Source organism: Balaenoptera acutorostrata, chromosome 6, assembly GCF_949987535.1.
Source record: "Balaenoptera acutorostrata chromosome 6, mBalAcu1.1, whole genome shotgun sequence".
In the NCBI taxonomy this organism is placed as follows: Eukaryota; Metazoa; Chordata; class Mammalia; order Artiodactyla; family Balaenopteridae; genus Balaenoptera; species Balaenoptera acutorostrata.
The window spans coordinates 27810407-27831096 of NC_080069.1; the positions used below are offsets into that span (position 1 = coordinate 27810407).

The 20690-nt window shown below is 36.9% G+C and overlaps 1 pseudogene; it reads left to right on the forward strand.

Moving 5' to 3' along the window:
• The window catches only part of LOC130708368 (serine palmitoyltransferase 1-like), a 54940-nt pseudogene that overhangs the window by 26966 nt on the left and 7284 nt on the right, over positions 1-20690 (forward strand).

Sequence of the window (20690 nt, forward strand, 5' to 3'; positions counted from 1 at the left end):
TGTTCCACAAATTTTGATGCGTTTATTTTCATTTTCGTTTAGTTCATTTTTGTGTTTTATTTCTCTTTGACCCATGAGTTATGTAGAAGTGTGTTGTTTAGTTTCCAAGCATTTGGAAATTTTTAATTTGTTACAGTTTGTTTTATGGCTCATGATGTGGTCTATCTTGGAATATGTTCCATAGTCACTTAAGAAAGAATATTCTGGCAAATACAGAGAAAAGGCCACGTGAGGACACCAGTGAGAAGGTATCACTCCATGATAGGACACATGTGATTAATTTCCTTCTTTATACATTTCTGTTTTTCATATAATAGTATTCAATGATCAAATGTTACACTGATCATTATTTTTTAAAAGTCACTGATATGCAAATTAAAAACCAGAAAAAACATACAAATTGTTCATTTGCCACTTCTATCCTTTAATCCAGTAAGAGAGAGTGCTAGTTTTGCATGTCAACTTCCTAAGGTATACTTATATAAAAGTTTTAGTGAGACAAAAAGCAATTTACATATGAAACTTTATTTACCTTTTGAGAGAAATTTTTTTTTTTGTCATTATCATTAAATAGAAAAAAAATATTCTGCTGAATGGAGTGTTCTATAAACGACAATTAGATCTTCCTAGTTGATGGTGTTATTGAGTTCTATATCCTTGCTGATTTTCTGTTTGGTAGTTCTGTCAGTTGTTGTAATTTGTCAGTTTCTTCTTTCACTTTTATCAGTTTTTGTGTCTTATCTTTTGTAGCTCTGTTATTTGGTGCATATTTAGGATAAGTTTTCCTGGTTAATTGAGTCTTTTTATCATTATATAACATCCTTCTCTGTCTCTGGTAATTTTCTTTGTTCCAAAGTCTACTTTATCAGATATTAACATAGGCACTCTGCTTTCCCTTTTGAATGTTTGCATGTGTTTATTGTATGTAATATATATGTATACCCTTACTACCTATATTATTGTATATAACATACATACATATATATAGCATATAACTATATATATATATATATATATATAACTACATGTGCGCCCTCAGTGCGCCCTACACACACACTTTCCCTTACTACCCATCTCATTACATTTGAAGTGAATTTCTTATAGGCAGCATGTTTAATCCACTCTGCCACTCTGTCTTTAAATTGTATATTTTAGCCATTTACATTTAATGTAATTATTGATATATGGGATCTTAACCTCCCAATTTTTATTTTTTGTTTCTTATTTGTTCTCTCTGTTTTTTGTTTTCTTTTTTCTTTTTCCTGCCTTTCTCAGGGTTAATTGAATGAGTTTTGGAGTTCCATTTTTATTTATCTTATTTATTTTATTTATTTGTTTTCAAGTGTTTCCCTTTGTATAGTTTTTTAGTCATTGCTGTAAGTATGATGTTGTATGTACGCATAAGTTATCACATTCTACTGGTGTTATTTTACCAGTTCAGTTATAGAATCCTTTATCTTCTTTTACATCCCCTTACTCTCCTTATTTATAATACAGTCGTTTTAAGTATTTCCTGTAAACACTTTGAGAACCACATCAGATAGTGTTATAATTTTTACTTTAACCATCCACAATGACTTAGAAAACTCAAGAGGGGAAGAAAAGCCTAGTGTGTTTGTTCATACTTTTTACAGTATTCTTTCTTCCTTCCTGATAATCTAAGATTCTTTTATTTATTTATTTTTTCTATGTGGAGAGCTTTCTCTAGCCATTCCTCTAGGGGAAGTCAGCTTGGGACAGAGTCTCTTAGTTTTTTTTTCAACTGAGAATGTCTTCTCCCCCTCATTCCTAAAGGATATTTTTGCTAGTTTTGGATTCTTGGTTGCCAGGTCTTTTTTTTTCAGCATTTGAAATACATTGGGACACTTTTTTCTGGTGTTCATGGTTTCTGATGAGAAATCTACTGTCACTCAAATTGCTTTTCTCTTACATGTAAGGTGTCATTTTTCTTGTGCTGATTTCAAGATTTTTTTCTTTGTCATTAGTTTTCAGAAGTTTGACTATAATTGAATTGGCATTTATTTGTTTGGGTTTACCTGCAAGAATTTTGCTCAGCTTCTTTAATCTATAGTTTTACGCCTCTTCTTTAATCTATAGGTTTTCAGCCATTATTTCTTTAAGTACCTTTTTAGTCCCACCCTCATTCTGTTCTTTAGAACTCTACAGACTTGAATGTTGCATATTTTACTGTAGTCTCACAGGTCCCTGAGACTGTTCTTTCCTTTCTAGTCTACTTTCTCTCTGCGATTTTCATTGACTTGATTTCTACTGTTACATCTTTCAGCTCACTGATTCTTTCCTCTCTCCATTCTGCTGCTGAATTCATCCACTATGCTTTTTCTTTTGACTCTTTTGCTTTTTAGTTCTAATATCCCCACAGGATTCTTCTTTGTATCTTCCTTTTCTCTGCTGCAGCTTCCTGTTTTTTCATTTGTTTCAAGCATGTTCATAATTACTCATGAAACATTTTTATCATGATGGTTTTAAAGTCATTATCAGATCATCCTGACAACTCTGTCATCTTAGTACTGGCATTTGTTAATTGTTTTTTTTCTTTTTTTTTCATTGTTTGATATTTTCTGGTTATTGGTATGACAAGTGAAACATGAACAGTTTCATATTATGCTGTTATAGTTTATGCTTTATTTAAACTTTCTGTTTGAATTGGCTTTCTCTGACAGTCTTCCAACAAGGGCAGGGGGGCACTGCTGCCTCATTACTGTCAGGTGGAAGTACAAGTCCAGGGTCCCCACGGGGACTCCACTGACACTGAGGTGGGGTTATTTTCATTTCTTCTGGTTGTTGGTGAGAGTCCTACTCTTGTCTGAGCCTCCCCTAACACAGCCTAAGCATAGGCAGGGGAGAGTGTCTCTCCCTGCAGGAGATTGGAAGTTAGGTCTCTCCACATGGTCTTCACTAACACCACAGTGGGAGCCACTTGTTACTACCCAACAGAGATACAAGTTCTGGCTCCCTTCTCTGACAGCTCCCACAGGGGTATTGGGGAGCCTTGTTATGGCCTCGTGAAGGCTAGAGTCTGGGTCCCCCTCTCAGCCTTTGCTAGTGTGGAGGGGACAGGCCCAGGTTTTTCTGTGGTTTGGCTGCAGTAGAGACCTTTGCTGGGCTGCCCCCTTTCCTGTCCCTTTGGCTACAGAGAGCAGACTTTTGTCAGAGCTTTTCTGTCTCGCCTGTTGGCATTTCCAGTTTGCCAGCTGCATCAGTTCCAAGTTAGGAAATTCCAGGAACTTGTTTCATGTCATTTCTCAGATCCCTCGCTGGTCTGCCTTTTCTCTCCATTTTTCAGCATCATCTTATGTTTGTCTTATACATGATGTCCAGGATTTTTGGTTATACCCAGTGAGAGAAATAGGGAAAATATGTCTATTTTCTCAGAAGTAGAAGTGTTGCATGTACTTTTAAATAATACACTTAATTTAAGAAATATATCCTGCCCCCCATTAACTCAATTTAGGAGATCTTACTGAAGATTAATCTGCATGACTCAGAGTTCTCCCCTGGGTTATGTAGAGTCAGTAACCCAGTATTCCTTTTGATGGCAAAGTAATGGCAGAGTGGTGGCCTGTCAAATCAGAGATGCCACTGATGGTGAGATGCACCAATATTTCATTTATTTTTCAGAAAGAGAAAAGTACTTTGAATAAACTAATATGCCATCTATATAGTAAGATGCATGCTGATTTCTCAGAGGTCAAAATATGGCAAGAGTTTGCTTCGTAGAACAGAATCAGTATGGTAGTTATGTGGAAAGGTTTGCAGAGTGAAGTGCAAACAATAATATATTAATGTTCAAACATGTTTTATTTATTTGCCATGTTCAGTTTAACAAGTGGATGTTGGTCAACTTACAAAAGCAAGCATTCCTTTTCTGAGAATGTTGACAAGACCCTTTAAACCCCAATTTGGTGGGTCTTTCTTCCTTGCAGAGATAAAGCTGCCTGCTTTGCTATTCAGAAGGGATTACAGGCATCACGTAGTGACATTAAGCTATTTAACCATAATGATATGGATGACCTGCAGAGACTATTGAAAGAACAAGAGATTGAAGATCAAAAGGTATGATTCTTTTGAAGAAAATTACACAGTTCTTTTGTACTTTCTAACCAGCTAAATTATAAATGAAATGGTAATTTGTCATGAAAACTTGCCTGTGGATCACATGTGGACATTAAATAAGGGTGTTTCTGCTTATTAAATGTACCTCAGATTAGAGAGTCAAGCCTGATAGTAATTGCCTCATCATTGCCATAATTATATATGGCAAATTTGGGGGAAGGTTATCTAGGCAGCTTTCTAAAAGAGAGAGAGAAAAACAGCATGCATTTTGGGGGTGGAGGGATGTACACTCAACTCTACAGAAGTAACAACAGAACTCATTAGGGCATTAACAAGATGTATCTAGTGAATTCAAAATAGGCTTATTCATATCAGAATAAATCATGTATCGATTCACCAGAAGAAACCATGGCGGCAGATCTTAATTAATGAATTTATGAACAAAGTGAAGACTCTTTCTCCCTACCCCAACCTCATCCCAGATCTCTGAGCAGCTGCTCCCTGTGGGAAGCAGCTGCCTCACGCATGGTTTCCTTCTACGTTGCAACCTATTTACACTTCTTCTCGAGCACCTGTGTAGTCCCTTGGGACAGGGAGGGAATTAGGCAGGTGGAACTTGCTCCTTGTTGTTCTGATAGAGAGTGGAACAGAGGAAACGTGTTCAAAGCATCACTGTTAGAATTAGCATTTATTTGCCCCTGACAAGATGAACAGAGAAGGTAGTTCTGTGGTCTGTGGTTCTGCAGCAGGAACCACTGTGTGTGAAGTGTACTGGGAACCTGGTCACCACATCCTTTGTCTCAAACACCACTTTCAAGTGGACTTTCCCAGTGTAACTCATCCGTTACTAGAGTAACTGATAAAAATGCTCATCACATCCTTAATTTTGTGTTAATTTCCATTTTCCCAGATATTTGAATTATTCCTTTTGGATTCTGTCATCTTTGTTTAGGTGATAGCCTAAGAGCAGCACTTCATGATTATACACATTCGTGTGGTGAATACGCATAGACTTCTGCTATTTTATGCTAGGTGTGCTACAGACAGTGTTTTATAAGTATACAATGTAGAAGAATGTATAGGGAAAATCTTAAAATTGAGACCGTTCCACCAATGAATTCTTTCTACAGATTGTAAAAAGATGTCCCTTTTCTGATTCAGTAATAGAATGCTACCGTATTGAAAAACACTGCCTTAGAAAGTGTGACCAATGAACCAGTCTGCTGTAGAGTTATTTCGCCAAGTTAGCATTGTACAAATTTGGAAGACAACATATTCAAGTTCTGTGTGTGTGTTGTATAAGATTTATAATCTGTGGAACTTTTTTTTTAATGAATAACAAGAAATAAAGTTATCTTAAAATTTATTTCCATTTTATAGTTTTTACCTTTTTACTAATTAATTTATACCACATATTCCTGCCAAGAGTAGGCTTTCTAAATTACTTTACATTTTGGTTTTTAGAAATAATTCTTTTTTAATTTTGTTTTCACAAAAATAATAAATGTTAAATTTTTAAATATTTTGTACTTAGATGCTTATATTTCCTTTGAAAGTAAGTTAAATAATCTGAGTTTGGATCAAACTCTTTTTGTCAGTTTCCCAACTAATGGAGTTCATATGTTTTTTCATTCCTTTTCTTATAGAGTTCTCTTATCCCATATTAATCCTTCTTAAAAAAAAAAAGATAATAAGTAAAAACAGCAGTTCATAGAGGAAATGCAGATAACTGAGCAAATAGAAAATAGTCTGACCTCACTAACAGTTACAGAAATTAGGGTAAGAGTTTTTGCCTGTCCAATTAGGGAAAACTTTTTATGGTAATAATCAGTGCCACACTGATGTACAGGGGGCCTTCCAAAAACTCTGAGGAGAGCTTCAGTTGGCACAGCCTTTCTAGAGGGTAAATGGGCAGGTATATTCTGGGATTCTTAAATATCTATACCCTCTGGAGTGCTATCTTTAGAAGAGAATCAGAAATGGTGTCAGAGATCGAAGGGTATTCACGTGATGTAAAAAAACAAAATGAAGGAAACAACCTAAATCCAGCACTGTGGGAACAGTTAAATAATTTACGGTGTATCTACAAGGTGGAATATTAAATCTCCATTAAAATCATGGTTTAAATAATATTAAATAATGTGAGAATGTTCACAACATAATATTTTAAAAACTCAGGTCCTAGAACGATTGCAGTAAAATCCTGATTTGAACAAGGTAATTTACAAAGATATGTATTTACAAGAAAAAGTTACCAGTGTGTGGTGTAACGAGCTCATTTGTTAAATTCTTTTTTGTACTTTTCCATTTCCCAAGAATATTCCAAAAATAAAATATTCCTTCATTGAGTATTTTAAGATCATAAGAAAGATACTTTGTGTTTTAAAGGCAGGGAGAGGCGGGATGCCCCCAGGTCCTCAGCTGTGACCTCCCAGCAGACCCGCAGCCTCAGGTTTGACTTAGGGACGGAGTGAAGATGACCAAGAATGGTGTAAACTTTCGCATGCTTCAGCCGACACTTTTTTCAGTATTACATACAGCTGCGGGTTCTAAAATACCCCTTAAAGAATAGCTCTGATATTTGAGTTTCTAGTTGTTCATTAGAAGCTTAGAGGCAAGAAACCTTTGAGTAGAAAGGTGGCGGCAAACTCTGTGGAATTTTTTCAGTGCAGCATACCTGAAACATCTACAGATTCAGCAGTGGGAGTGGTTTATTAGTGATTTGACGTCAGTGGGGTGTGGGAAGGTGTGTGTTACTTGAAAGAGTCCCTCCACTGCACCACCTCCGAACATGACTGGGTGAGGTCATAGTCCAGTTTTACTTGAACCAGTAGTGAGGAGGAAGGAAGGAGAAGGGTTTCATCTGTTTTTTGGTAAGTAAGGGAGGTCAGGGTTTGTCTGTTTTTAAACTTTTTATTAGGAACATTTCTGGCACATTCAAAGGAAACAGTAGTATAGTGAAGCCCCCTGTACCCTTCTCCCGGCTTTGTTTTCAATATTCTGCCACTCTTGTATCATCTGAACCGTCACCTAACTCCCCACTCAGTCTCTGTGATGATGATGATTATCATCATCATCATTAGAGTTCTTTTTATTTTAGGTAAAATTTACATTGAAATACATTAGTCCTAGTTATACAGTTTTGACCAGTGGTTATACCCGTGTAGCCCAGGTATCATGGCCCCCATCATGACATAAAATGCCCCCATCTCCCCCAGAAAGTTCCCTTGGGTCCCTTCCCAGTCATTCTGGGCTTGGAGGGTTTTGTTTGTGTTTTAGTATTCTCAGTGTCTAAACAGTTTGTGTTTGTGTGTGAGGCCTCCTAGTTGACTGTGTGACCTGAAAACATGTCTGAGAGAAGAAAGCACTGTTTTTCATCTCAAAATAACAGGATCGCAAACCTTGAGCTTGAAATTAATATAGTCTATCTATTTGTTGATTTATCTTGGTGAATAAATCTTGTAGGGTGAAAGTGCTAGAGAGCACATAACAGATTTTGTATTTGGAGTTACTGAAATTTAAAACATCTATTTTTTTTTCTTTTAAAGAATCCTCGCAAGGCTCGTGTAACTCGACGTTTCATTGTAGTCGAGGGGTTATATATGAATACTGGAACTATTTGCCCTCTTCCAGAATTGGTGAGCAACTACGTTTATTTATTATTTTAGTATTCAGACTATTTGGCAGTTAGGCCTTTTGTTTATGACCATTTTTAATGTATAATGTCTTCATTGCTTTGCTTAATATGTATCATAAGCACATTCTGATCATACTAGAGAAGTAGATTAACATTAAATGCCAACCCTGACCTTTAAAGAGTAATCAAGACTGAGTTTTATAAAACCAACTTTATGGAGGTATAGTTGACACGTAATAAAATATACTCACTTTAAGAGTACAGTTTGATAAGTTTTGACAGATGTATACTCCCCTATCACCATCACCACAGTCAAGATATAGAACATTTCTGTCACTCCAGAAGTCCCTCATGCCCCTTTGTAATCAGTACCCCATTCCTGGCCGCAAGCCACCGTTGATCTGCTTTCTGTTCCTGTAGTTTTGCTTTTTGTAGAATTTCATATAAATGAAATCATATAATATGTATTTTGTAAAACTCAGCTTTTTAAAAGGGGATACAATACACTGTCTTTAGAAACCATGACTATTGAGATTTTTTTTTTTTTAGGTGAAATTCACATAACATAAAACTAGCCATTTTAGAGTGTAGAGTTCAGTGGCATTTAGTACGTGTACAGTGTTGTGCACTCATCAACTAGCTAGTTGTAAAACCTTTTTGTCACTCCCAAAGAAGACCCAGTACCCATTAAGCAATCACTCCGCATTTTTCCTTGCCCCTAGCCCCCACCAGTCTGCTTTCTGTCTATATGGATTTACCTATTCTGGATATTTCTGATAAATGGAATCATATAATATATGACTATGGCTTCACTCACTTAGAATGTTTTCATTGTTTATCCAATTTGTGGCATCATTTATCAGTACTTCATTCCTTTTTTCTTCTTTTTTTAAAAATTTATTTATTTTTGGCTGCGTTGGGTCTTCGTTGCTGTGCGCGGGCTTTCTCTAGTTTTGGCAAGCAGGGGCTACTCTTCGCTTCATTCCTTTTTAAAGCTAAGTAATATTCCATTGTGTGGGTATATCACATTTTGGTTTTTTTGTTAACAGATATTTGGATTGCTTCACCTTTTGGCATTTGTGAATAGTGCTGCTGTGAACATTCATGTACAAGTATTTGTTTGAATCCCTGTTTTCAACTCTTTCATGTATGTGCCTAGCAATGTAATTGCTGGATCATGTGGTAATTCTATTTTTAACTTATTGAGGAACTGCCATACTGTTTTCCACAGTGGCTTGTACCATTTTACATTCCCACCAGCAATGGAGGAGGGTTTCAGTTTCTCCACATCCTTATTACCAATGTATACTTTTTTTTTTTTTTTAATTTTTGCCATTCTAGTAGGTGTGAAGTATATTTGCATTTCTGATTTGCATTTCTTGAATGACTAATGATGTTGAGCCACTTTTCTTGTGTTGGCCATTTGTATATCTTTGGAGAAATGCCTCTAGAAGTCCTTTGCCCATTTTTAAACTGGGGTGTCTTTTTGTAAAGTTCTTTATGTATTCTGGGTACTAGACCCTTAATCAGGTATGTGATTTGCAAATATTTTCTCTCATTCTATAGGTTGTCTTTTCATTTCTTTGATAGTGTCCTTTGATGCACAAAAGTTTTTAATTTTGGCAAAGTCCAATTTATCTAGTTTTTTGTTGTTGCTTGTGCTTTTAGTGTCATATCTAAGAAATACATTGCCAAATCCAGGGTATGAAGATACACCCCTATGTTTTCTTCTGAGGTTTTTATAGTTTTAGCTCTTATTTTAGGTCCTTGATCCATTTTGACTTAATTTTTGTATATTCTGTGAGAGAGGGATTCAACTTCATTCTTTTGCATGTGGTTATCCATTTGTCCCTTTACCATTTGTTGAAGAAACTATTGTTTTCCCATTGAATGGTCTTGGCACCCTTGTTGAAATCAGTTGACTGTAGGTATATGGGTTTATTTCTGGACTCTCAGTTCTATTCCATTTGTCTATATGTCTAGCCTTATGCCAGTACCATGCTTAATTACTTAATTCATGTAGCTTTGTGGTAAACTTTGAAATCAAGACGTGAGTTCTCCATTTTTGTTCTTTTTCAAGATTGTTTTGGTTATTTGGCGTCCCTTGAAATTCCATTTGAATGTTAGGATCAGCTTTTCCATTTCTGTAAAAAATGGCATTGAGATTTTTTATAGGGATTGTAGTGAATATTTAGATTGCTCTGGGAAGTATTGCCATCTTAATGATACTGAGTCTTCTCATTGATGAACATGGAATGTATTTCCATTTATTTCAGTTTTCTTCAATTTCTTTCAGTATTGTTTGTGGCTTTTACTGTAAAGTCTGGTACCTCTTTGGTTAAATTTATTCCTAAGTATTGTATTCTTTTTGATGCTAAGTATTTTATTCTTTTTGATGCTATTATAGATGGAATTGTTTTCTTAATTTCCTTTTTGGATTGTTCACTACTAATTATAGAAATACAGATGACTTTTGTGTATTGATCTTGCATCATTCAACTTTTGCTGAACTTGTTTATTAGCTGAAACAGTATTTTTGTGGATCTTATTCTGTATATAAGATCATGTCATCTGTGAATAGAGCTAGTTTTGCTTCTTCCTTTCCAAGGATGGATGCTTTTCTTTTTTTTTTCTTGCCTGATTGCTCTGGCTAGAACTTCCAGTACAGTGTTGAGTAGAAGTGACAAGAGTGAGTGTCCTTCCTGCTCTTTAAAGGGAAAGCTTTCAGGCCATCACCATTGAGTGTGATTTTAGCTGTGGGTTTTCCATAAATGCCCTTTATCAAGTTGAGGAAGTTCCCTCCTATTTCTTATTTGTTGAATGCTTCTCTCATGAGAGGTTTGGGGTTTGTCAGATGCTTTTTCTGCATCAGTTGAGTTAATCATGTGGTTATCCTTCATTCTATTAGTATGGTGTATTACACTGATTTTCCTGTAATAAACCACCATTGCATTTGACCATTAAAATCTGAATCTCTGAGTCCATCAATTGAATAGGGATTCAAAATAAAGGTTTCATATCTTATTTTTTAAGTTTTTCACTATTTCTTGAGGAAATCTAGATACATCCTAAATGTCAATAAAAGAGATTTGTTTTCCTCTCCTTCCTTTTGTGAGTGTCAAAGACTGATAGAATAATGTAGGGGAGAGATAGTCGGCCACAAGATGTTAGAACTGTATGTTACAGGGGTACAATAATAAATCAGTACTGATGGGCAAATATACAGCCAGTGAAACAAAATGTAAAGTGTAGGAACAGATCAAGTACCTAAAGTACTGAGTATGTAAAATTACAGTATACAAATTAGGGTTTGACAAAAGGATTCCTGTTTTGTTTTACCTGTCTGTTTGTGTTCCAGTACTGTGATAATATTATTAAATATTTTCTAAAACATGGTTTTTAGAGACTATCTCACTCATATAATACCTCTTATTAATGGATGGGAAAGAATTAGTATTGAAAAGATGTAATTCTCCCCAAATTAGTTTGTTCATTGTTAATGAAAATTCAGGTAAAAGCCCAGTGAGGACCCCTCTCCCAATTTGATGTTGATTCACAAGATTAGCCTGTAAAATCTTTTTTTTTTTTTTTTTTTTAATGAAAGCTTCTTTATTTATTTATTTATTTATTTTTGGCTGTGTTGGTTCTTCGTTTCTGTGCGAGGGCTTTCTCTAGTTGTGGCAAGCGGGGACCACTCTTCATCGCGGTGTGCGGGCCTCTCAGTGTCGCGGCCTCTCTTGTTGCGGAGCACAGGCTCCAGACGCGCAGGCTCAGTAGTTGTGGCTCACGGGCCCAGTTGCTCCGCGGTATTTGGGATCTTCCCAACTCAGGGCTCAAACCCGTGTCCCCTGCATTGGCAGGCAGATTGTCAACCACTGCGCCACCAGGGAAGCCCTAGCCTGTAAAATCTTGATGGTTAAAAAATAAATTATCAGACGCATGATATGAGACATCAACCCATCTTATATATTTCTGTGCATTATTTCTATAGTTTCAGTGGAAAAAATCATAGTAATTAAACATTTAATAATTAAAATTATGATTCTGGCACAAGAGAAGATTACATGAGTCATGGAAAGATTTAAGAGCCCAACTTCTCATGTTATATATATAAAAATTTAGTGGTTGAGGGACATCCCTGGTGGCACAGTGGTTGGGAATCCGCCTGCCAATGCAGGGGACATGGGTTCGAGCCCTGGTCCGGGAAGATCCCACATGCTGCAGAGCAGCTAGGCCAGGGCGCCACAACTACAGCAGCCTGGGCGCCTAGAGCACGTGCTCTGCAGCAAGAGAGGCCACTGCAGTGAGGGGCCTGCACACCGCAATGAGGAATGGCCCCCACTCGCCGCAGCTAGGGAGAGCCCGTGTGCAGCAACGAACACCCAACGCAGCCAAAAGTGATAAATGAATAAATAAATAAATAAATTAATTAATTAAAAAAAATTTAGTGGTTGATAATCACTGTATTTTAATTCAGCTGTGAAACTTATTACATACATATCATAAAGGGGTAAATCAATTAAACACTAGGGGGAAAAATCTGTACATATGTTCAGCCTCCCAATGTATAAACCAAAAAATTTATGAAATAATTAGAAGAACATATAGATAAATATGCATCTAAACCTTAGATGGGAAAGGACTTTCTTATAAGCTGGAAAACAAAGGGGAAAAACAAAGATTAAAAAACATATTAATGAAAACTTTTTCTGGATTAAAAAAATGAATCTAAATTGGAATAGTGCCTCTGAGGGAAGAATATTTACAATATTTCCCTAGGAGTTTTTATGTATAATCAGACCAGTATTTAACAGATAGATTACATGTCTATACTCATAGTGTCTTAACAGTTCCTTCTTTAAAAATTGGCATTGTGCTGTCTATATTACTGAGTTAAATTGAATCATTTTAGAGCATCTAAAGTACAGTTAATTTTCATTATTCATGGTAGTTATGTTCTATAAAGTGTGTGTGTATATGTGTGTATGTGTGTGTGTGTGTGTGTGTGTGTGTGTGTGTGTATATATATATTTATGTTCTATAAACCTGCTGCAAATACTGAATTACCAAATACTGAACTTTTGCTCCTAGGGCAAATACAGAGTTAGTTTTCTGCAACCCTCTAGTCACCACGTTTTCATCAGTTACTCAGTACATAACCGTGTTTTATATGTGTTTCTGGGTAAAGACACCTTATTTAGTGTACACCGTTGACGTAGCCATATTGAACTCCCAGCCGGCAGTGCTCTAACTCCGGCCTGAGTGCAGTTTATGTGACACACGCATGTTTTCCGTAAGGCACATCACAGCCTTCTTGCGCTGAGGCCCTCTGGGCCGAACTTCAGCGCTGTGCTTGGGGGCCGTTGTGAACAACAGAATCACAAGGAAAAGCACAAAATGCGAAAAATGTGGCAGTAAACAGAATGTGAGAAGGACACTTGTTTGCAGTATAAATAAGCTGAAGCAGTAGCCTGTTACCTCAGCTGGGAAGGTGCATTTCAGGTGACTCAAAGTTTTTCACCACCCTGCACATATGCCCTAAGTATTGATTTGGAGGTTACAAATAAATTTTAGCAAGTAGGCAGATTCACAAATACGAATTTTATGAATTTTCAGTATTTTAAAGTTGTGTTTATTTACCACTTAGGTTAAGTTAAAATACAGATATAAAGCAAGGATCTTTCTGGAGGAAAGCCTTTCGTTTGGAGTCCTGGGGGAGCACGGCCGAGGAGTCACTGAACATTTTGGAATCGATGTAAGCTCTGCTTTTTTGGAACATTCCTTCATATAGTAACCATGCAGTTCCATCCTGCTGGGCAGGTTTCATGGGCACAAGACAGTGTTCCTCATCGATGTGCAGGGTGCAGCTTTGGTGTCTGTCACTTCACTGAGCCCACAGAGGATTGGGTCAGCCAGACCAGGGTCCCCATCTTCCCTTGGAACTCAGTGGCTAATCATAGAATTTGTGTTCTGTTTACACGGTAACATTTGATCCCAGCTTTCAGTGTTTCTTCTCTAGAAACAGTTAAATTTGCCTTCCATTTTTTCTTTAAAATCAGTAAGAATTCTCTAAGTTGTCCTTTAGAAAGTATCATAGCAGTGAAAAGATGTTCTTTCTAATATTTAAAATTCTGTATTGTTATTTGTGTGTATGGGGGTGATTTATATATATATATATATTAGAAATACCACCAGCATGGATTCACAAAGCCACTCAAGGTCCCAGACAACTGGAGTGAGTTTTTTATGTTTTCTCTTGCTGAAAGGAAATGAGCCTCAACTAGCCCTACTCTTAGTGGGTTTTGCTCCTAGAGCCTCGGAGAGGAACAGTGTGGGCCCATCTGCAGAACCTGTCCTCACCGACCACTGTGTAACCTGCCCTTACCCACCGCTGTGTGGTTGATGTGAAGGAAGCTTTTCTCCAAATCTTGTGCATAAAAGTTTTGCAGCTTGTGTTAAAATGTTGAACTATAAAATATAAACTCACCTTAGATTATTTGCATCCCTCTACCCATACAGACCTAGAGAAAAATGTAGAGCAGAATGACTATCACACCAAGTTGACTGAAGCATACTCTTCAAAGACAAACTGACATTTGGCAATGAAATGCACTGAAGAATTTAAGATAAATGGAAATTAATTCAAGTAAAATTTACACCAGAGCAATTTTTAAGGCATGAAAATTTTAAAGAAGGAAAAAGCACTATCTAATTTCACTGTTCTCGTTTTCTCACTGCTTCCAGCAGTTGTCTCAGAGGTAGTATTTATAATGGCTTGAGTAAGAGTGCAGAATGTATGGACCTTATTTGGACCCTAATTCAAACAAATACTGTGAAAAACAGGCTTTGTGAGACAGAGATACTTGAACACTCAGTATTTGATATTAAGAAATTTTTCATTTTTTAAGTGTGGTAATGTTTTTGAAAGAGGGCATATCTTTTAGAAATGCACACTGAAATATTTATAGATGAAAACATGTAAGGTCTGAGATTTGCTCCAAAGAGATGAAGAGGGCAGTAGGGGGCTTATACGTGGAACAGGATTGTCCGTAAGTTGATAATTATTGAATCTGGTGATGGGGATTCTTTATACTTTTGTATATGTTTGAAATTTTTCATAATGAAAGGTTAAAAAAAAAGAAGAAGAGTGCGCAGGTTTCCTTGTTGGATCTGTGGAACACTTGGAAAAACACCAGATGTGATCTGACCAGTCATTATTATGGCCATCAGTGAGTAATTACAGAATGGCTACTGTATGCAGGATGGAACTTGGTGCTGGGGGCTGGAGCAGACGGTGAGGACCAAAGGAGTGCTGAGCCGTTGAGAAGGTCGTGGGTACTCAGGAGCCCAGTGGGCACATTAGGTTCATCCACTGCCCAGTTGGTCCACTTTGGTCAGAGCCCATGATGGCCCATTGCCATCATGTTTGGATAAATTGATTTCATTTTTGAAAAGGTGGAAAAGGTAAATGGAATGTAGTACTTGTTCCAAAGTGCTCAAAACCCTGATAGATTTCTTTTTATTTCTCTCAAGTACCTTCTATGGAGAAGGACAGCTGAGACCACTGTTTTAGCAAGGAAATGATCTTATCTTGTACCTCTGAATATGTTTAGTATCAAACAACTTTAGATTTCATCTTTTATCTAGCTCTTCCACTGTGAATAAATTGTCGATGAATGATGGAATGGCAAAAACGTATAAAGTGAGACATCTTCAGAGGTGGGCTATGAAACATCGGTCCTTTTAACAATTGATTTTGTATGACTTACCCTTTATTTTCAAGGAGGTAGTTTGAATCCAGATGTTGACATTAGTGCTGAAATTTTGTCTCTAGGATTGACATTGGCCTTTTTTTTTCCCCCTCCTTTTCTTTAAATTGAGAAATAACTCCCACTGTCCCTCTTTTCTGACAGATTGACGATATTGATCTTATCAGTGCCAACATGGAGAATTCACTTGCTTCTATTGGGGGTTTCTGCTGTGGCAGGTCTTTCGTAATTGACCATCAGGTGGGTTCTTTTTAAAAACAAAAGCAAAAACTGAAACCCGTTGCTCCACTGGTCAACTAAAAATGTAACCGCTATTACAAAATTTCATTCTAACTTAGTTTTTCACACAATTTTTATTTAGAAGTAGATTTGTTAAAGAATCATTCAAAATATTTACATTTAGAAATTATCTCCCTTTCTAAAAAAGTTTTGGTTTTGTTACATAACTTCTGTACATGCCTGGGTCTTAGCACCTCACCATTTATACGTGCTATTTGGTAGGGAGTGCAGAGATTTGGTGCCTTTAGATTTTTTAGCCAAAGAAAAACAGAGCCAAAAATAGTGTTTATGTTTTATAACTTGTTTGTTTCTTCTCAGCGACTTTCCGGCCAGGGATACTGCTTTTCAGCTTCATTACCTCCCCTCTTAGCTGCTGTTGCAGTTGAGGCCCTCAACATCATGGAAGAAAATCCAGGTATAACCTTTAAACCCAGGAAATCAAAGATATTTCAAGTCATGTTAGCCATGCTGCTGGTTTGCCTTTTTGGAGAAATTAGCTGGAGGAAATGATTTCCCAGACAAAGCTCTGGCTCTGAATTACATTATCTGGCAATTTATGGGAAAAATGATGGTGAAGAAGTTGTCCCTGCCTCAGGGTTTCCGGGTTAGAGCTTCTCTCATGTTTCTGGAGATGAAGCCAGAGCCAAAGCAAAGCTCGCTCCCTTGGTGGGCAGAGATGCCAGAAAAAGGAGGGACTAGCTCTGGGCCAGTCATCATTTAGTTTATCGGGTTTTTTTGAGAAATTAGCTGAAGTATGCTAATTTTTGGTACTTATAATTTTATAACTGTTGTCTAGTTTTCCCCATCAGCCTTTGATTCATGAGTTGGTGCTGAGGCCATACAGGTTTACCAACTATTAAAGCTTGCTTAATGGGCAGTCGACTCAATTTAAAATGTGGTTCTGGGCTGTGATAGCGCCTCCTCACCAAAGACTAAAAGGAAAATGGAAAAGCAGGCCTGGTATTTGTAATTTTAAATTTTATAAATTTCTAAAGATTCAGCATTGGTTTTAATTCAGAGAATCAGTAAAAGTGAGTGTTTCTGTGTGCACATTCATATACTTGTCAGATACCCTGCCACTCCTGTCTCCTCAGATCTTTCAGTTTGTGGATTTTCCTTAAAAGAAAGTGAAAATATCAAGAAGAGATCATAAACATGACTGCAGTGTCTATTTTTTTCCCAAATTGTTTAGGGTCCAGAAATATTTAATATATTTGTACCCTTTTGTTCTTGGCCAGATAATTTATAGTATCTTAATAAGAACAGAGCCATTGTTTTGTTGTGGAAAACTTCATCCCAGATTTTGCTGAAAGTTGGGTGAGCAGGTGCCAGCTAGTATATGCCACAGATGAAAGTTGGGGACCTTCAGAGGAGTTACTGGCTGTCTATTTGTGTGTTATTAGTGGGCAGAAGGATTTGCTGCATTTTAAATTGATGAACTGGATCTTGAAAAACATTTTTAGATTAGTATATCCAGTCTTCCAAGTGTACTATCAAATGTATTTGTTTCCTTCAGGTATTTTTGCAGTGTTGAAGGAAAAGTGCAAACGAATTCATAAAGCTTTACAAGGGTGAGTTTTATATATTTTCAACCAACTCAAAAGTTTATCTGCACAACATTTAAACAACTTGTGAAAAATTTTGAGTGTCACCTCTTTGGTTTTCAGTGCATTTAATAGGCTTGAGTCAGTTTGTCTAAATCGCAACTAAGAAACCAAAAACACAATTCATTCAAATTTGTCTCTGTGTGTGAAACCAGAGCATCCATTTTGTCATTGTTTTAAAAAATCATAACTTTGTTTTTCTAAAAATGATACAAGCTCATTGGCAAAATATTACAGTAGTACAGAAGATAACAAAGATGAAAAGAAATAACAACATGCTGCCACCAGAAATAACCAGCATAAACACTGGAGAATTCCCACACATCTGTACGGGTAAAAGGATGTAATTAGATGACAGTGGGTTCATACTGTCCATGCTGCTTTTTAGAAAATTACTCATTTTTTTAAGTTACTTCAAGAAAAAGAAACAAGTGAAATCAAAGTGAACCTTACGAGTGTTCTGTCTACTTTTGTCTTAACTACACAAGAGTAGTTCTTTAAGATTCCTCTAGAATTGAGAAAAACATTGAGGCTAGTGACATCTTCAGGCAAATTTCTTATCTTACAGAAAATGATCTCACCTTGCCTGTGGTTTCTTTTTGCCTTTCCAAGTTGAAACCTGCCTTCTCAGTCATGGAAGTCCTATCCCTATTGCCAGATATGGAAACTAGAAACTTTTCTAAAAAGGACAGTTAATAAATAAGCGGGTCACAGATGTTCCAGATAAAGTAGGGGGAGAAATAATTGAAGTCTGGGTCTGACTTATGATCCTAACAAAAGTTCTTGCATGATTTGTGGTAGAGAGATATTATTGTTTCCAGTTACATTAGCTTATGAAATCTTAATAAACCAGCTCAGCCTAGCACATTGGAGTCACTGTCAATTCATGAACACCTACCTCAGGTGCCCTTTATTCTATGAGTGTTAATGTGTTTATTTTTTAAGTCCAGTCCTCTACTTTTCCCAGCTCTCTCTCACTTTTTCTTCTCTCCAAAATCCCTAACCCTCTGTCTCACTCCACCCGCTTTTAGCTGACAGCCTTGCCTCATGCTGTCACTTGGGAACTCCCTCATTTTCCCTCACAAACCTGTACACCTGCGGGTATCCGAACCAGTCTTCCCTCGTGTTATAGCCAAAGAAACGTTCCTCCATCCATCACAGCTCTCCTTTCTTAAGGACCGAGTGCCTTTGGTTGTGTCCTCTCCTTTCTCTTCAGTCTCTCCCCTTTCCTGAGTCATTTGATTAGCATTCAAGTACACTCTGCCCTATCTTGTCTTAAATTCTTCTTTCCCGTGACCCCATACTCCCCTCTAGCAACTAGCCCATTGCTCTGCTTCTCTTTGTAGCCAGTCTTTTTCCAGAGTTGTTTATGCCCTCTCCACATCCTCACCTCTCATGTACACTTGAAACTACTGAAACCCACCTCTGCTCCTGCACTTTACTCAGAGTGTTCCTGTGACTACCGAGGGATGACTGTATTTTCTGATGTTAAAACATCCTTGCATTCCTGAGTAAACCCCTCCTTGATTACAGTATATTTTTCTGCACTGTTAGTTAGGATTTTGAATTTTTATATCCATATTTATAATTTAAATGAGCCTATAATCTTTTGTTACAACAACCTAACATAACCTAGAAATCAATGTTGTGGTAGCCTCAATAAAGTATTGAGCAGTTTTTCCACTTCCCTGCATTATGAAGCCATTGTATAAGACCAGGCTTGATTATTTGTTTCTTTAAAGTTGAGCAGGACTCCTCTGTAAGACTCTCTAGACTTGGGGCCTTTGGGCTGGGTGTAGTCTGTGATTCTCTCTCTTGTGTCTGTATTATTTCCCCTTTTTATTTTCTGTTTCTGTCGTTTTCATTCTTACGATAATCTTTCCAGGATTTTGCCCAGCACGTTTTTTTAAGTTTGGTTTTGTTTTTTACTCATATTTTGTTTTCTTTGATTGATTTTTTTCCCTTATTTTTCTGCTTCCTTGTTTCATTGAATTGTGTTTTTTTACTCTTTTTTAGCTTTTTACATTTAGGTTATTGGTGTTATTATTTTCCAATAAATAGCTTAAAGATAAACATTTCAAAGCAGTAAGTATTTTCAGTGTTCAGTTCTAAGTAATTTTTTTTGGTCTCCTCTAATCAGTGATTTGCTTCTCTCATCTCTGAGGTTGCATTTGGGAGAGGAAGTCAGCGGCCTATGCTACTTTGGGTCCTTGCTGGAATCTTGAAAAGCCCCTAAATTCTAACAGATAATTATTCATGTCCAGCGCTTTCCCCACACTAAGCACATGATGGAGACCATGTCTGAATTGTTGATTGTTCTATCCCTAGGACCTAGACTAGTGTTTAGTATTTCCATTTGGTAAAATGGGTAAAGTAATATGGTAAATAATGTGCTCGCCAGAAAAGTTTTTTTAAGTATAACAGGCTCTGAAATACAGCTTCTAACTTTCTGAACTCAAGTTATAATTCTCTGTCCGTTTGGTTTTAGTTAAACTTTAATGCGACATTCAGCATCCAGGCAGCCAGAAAGAGAGCATTTTGTTTCATTCCTTCTCTCACCAACTTGCTCCACCTAACATGTGAGATGAGCCCATTTGATCGAATAGTAAGCTCAGTTGGGCTTGTAGGTGCCTTGTTTGTATCAGGGAAAATCCAGGCCATTTAATTCATGTGAAATGCAATTTGAAAAGTAATTTTTTAAGTTCTCCCTGAGAGTACATGACCTAAAACAATTAATACTTCTTTGTGTACAAGTTTAACACATTCAGAATTCACCTAGGAAATGGGTTTTGAAAGCATATTTCTTAGTTTCTACAGTAGTAAAACAACTGATCTATAAGGTTTCCCCATATTCCAGAAGCCCTAGAGTCTGAGATTCCATGATTCAAATCTGATTTATTGAGAGATCCTAGTGTGATGCATTATATTTAAAGAAAGTAGACACAAATTAATGATGTTCAAGGGTGGTGTGAAAGGCAGGTGAGCTTAGCTTCCTCACTTCATGTGATACTCGGCACAGGTAGTCATTCAGTAAAAGCTTGTTGAGTCCTAAACATATTTGAAGAATTGAATATGCTAACAAGTGCTTTTTGTGCTCATTTCATTCTAAGGGAAAAGCAGATCTTTCCAGGTAAAGCAGACTAAATGAAAGCCATTTAAAATGTTTAGCCCAATTTCAAATAGACATGTATCACTATTTTTGTCCTAGGAGATAGGTCAGAAATCAAACCATACCTGGCTAAATTATATGGCCTACAGTTCTCATAACACTGCAATAATCATTTGAAAATACAGGCTTTCACCCCTAAAGAAATCTCTCTTCCTTCC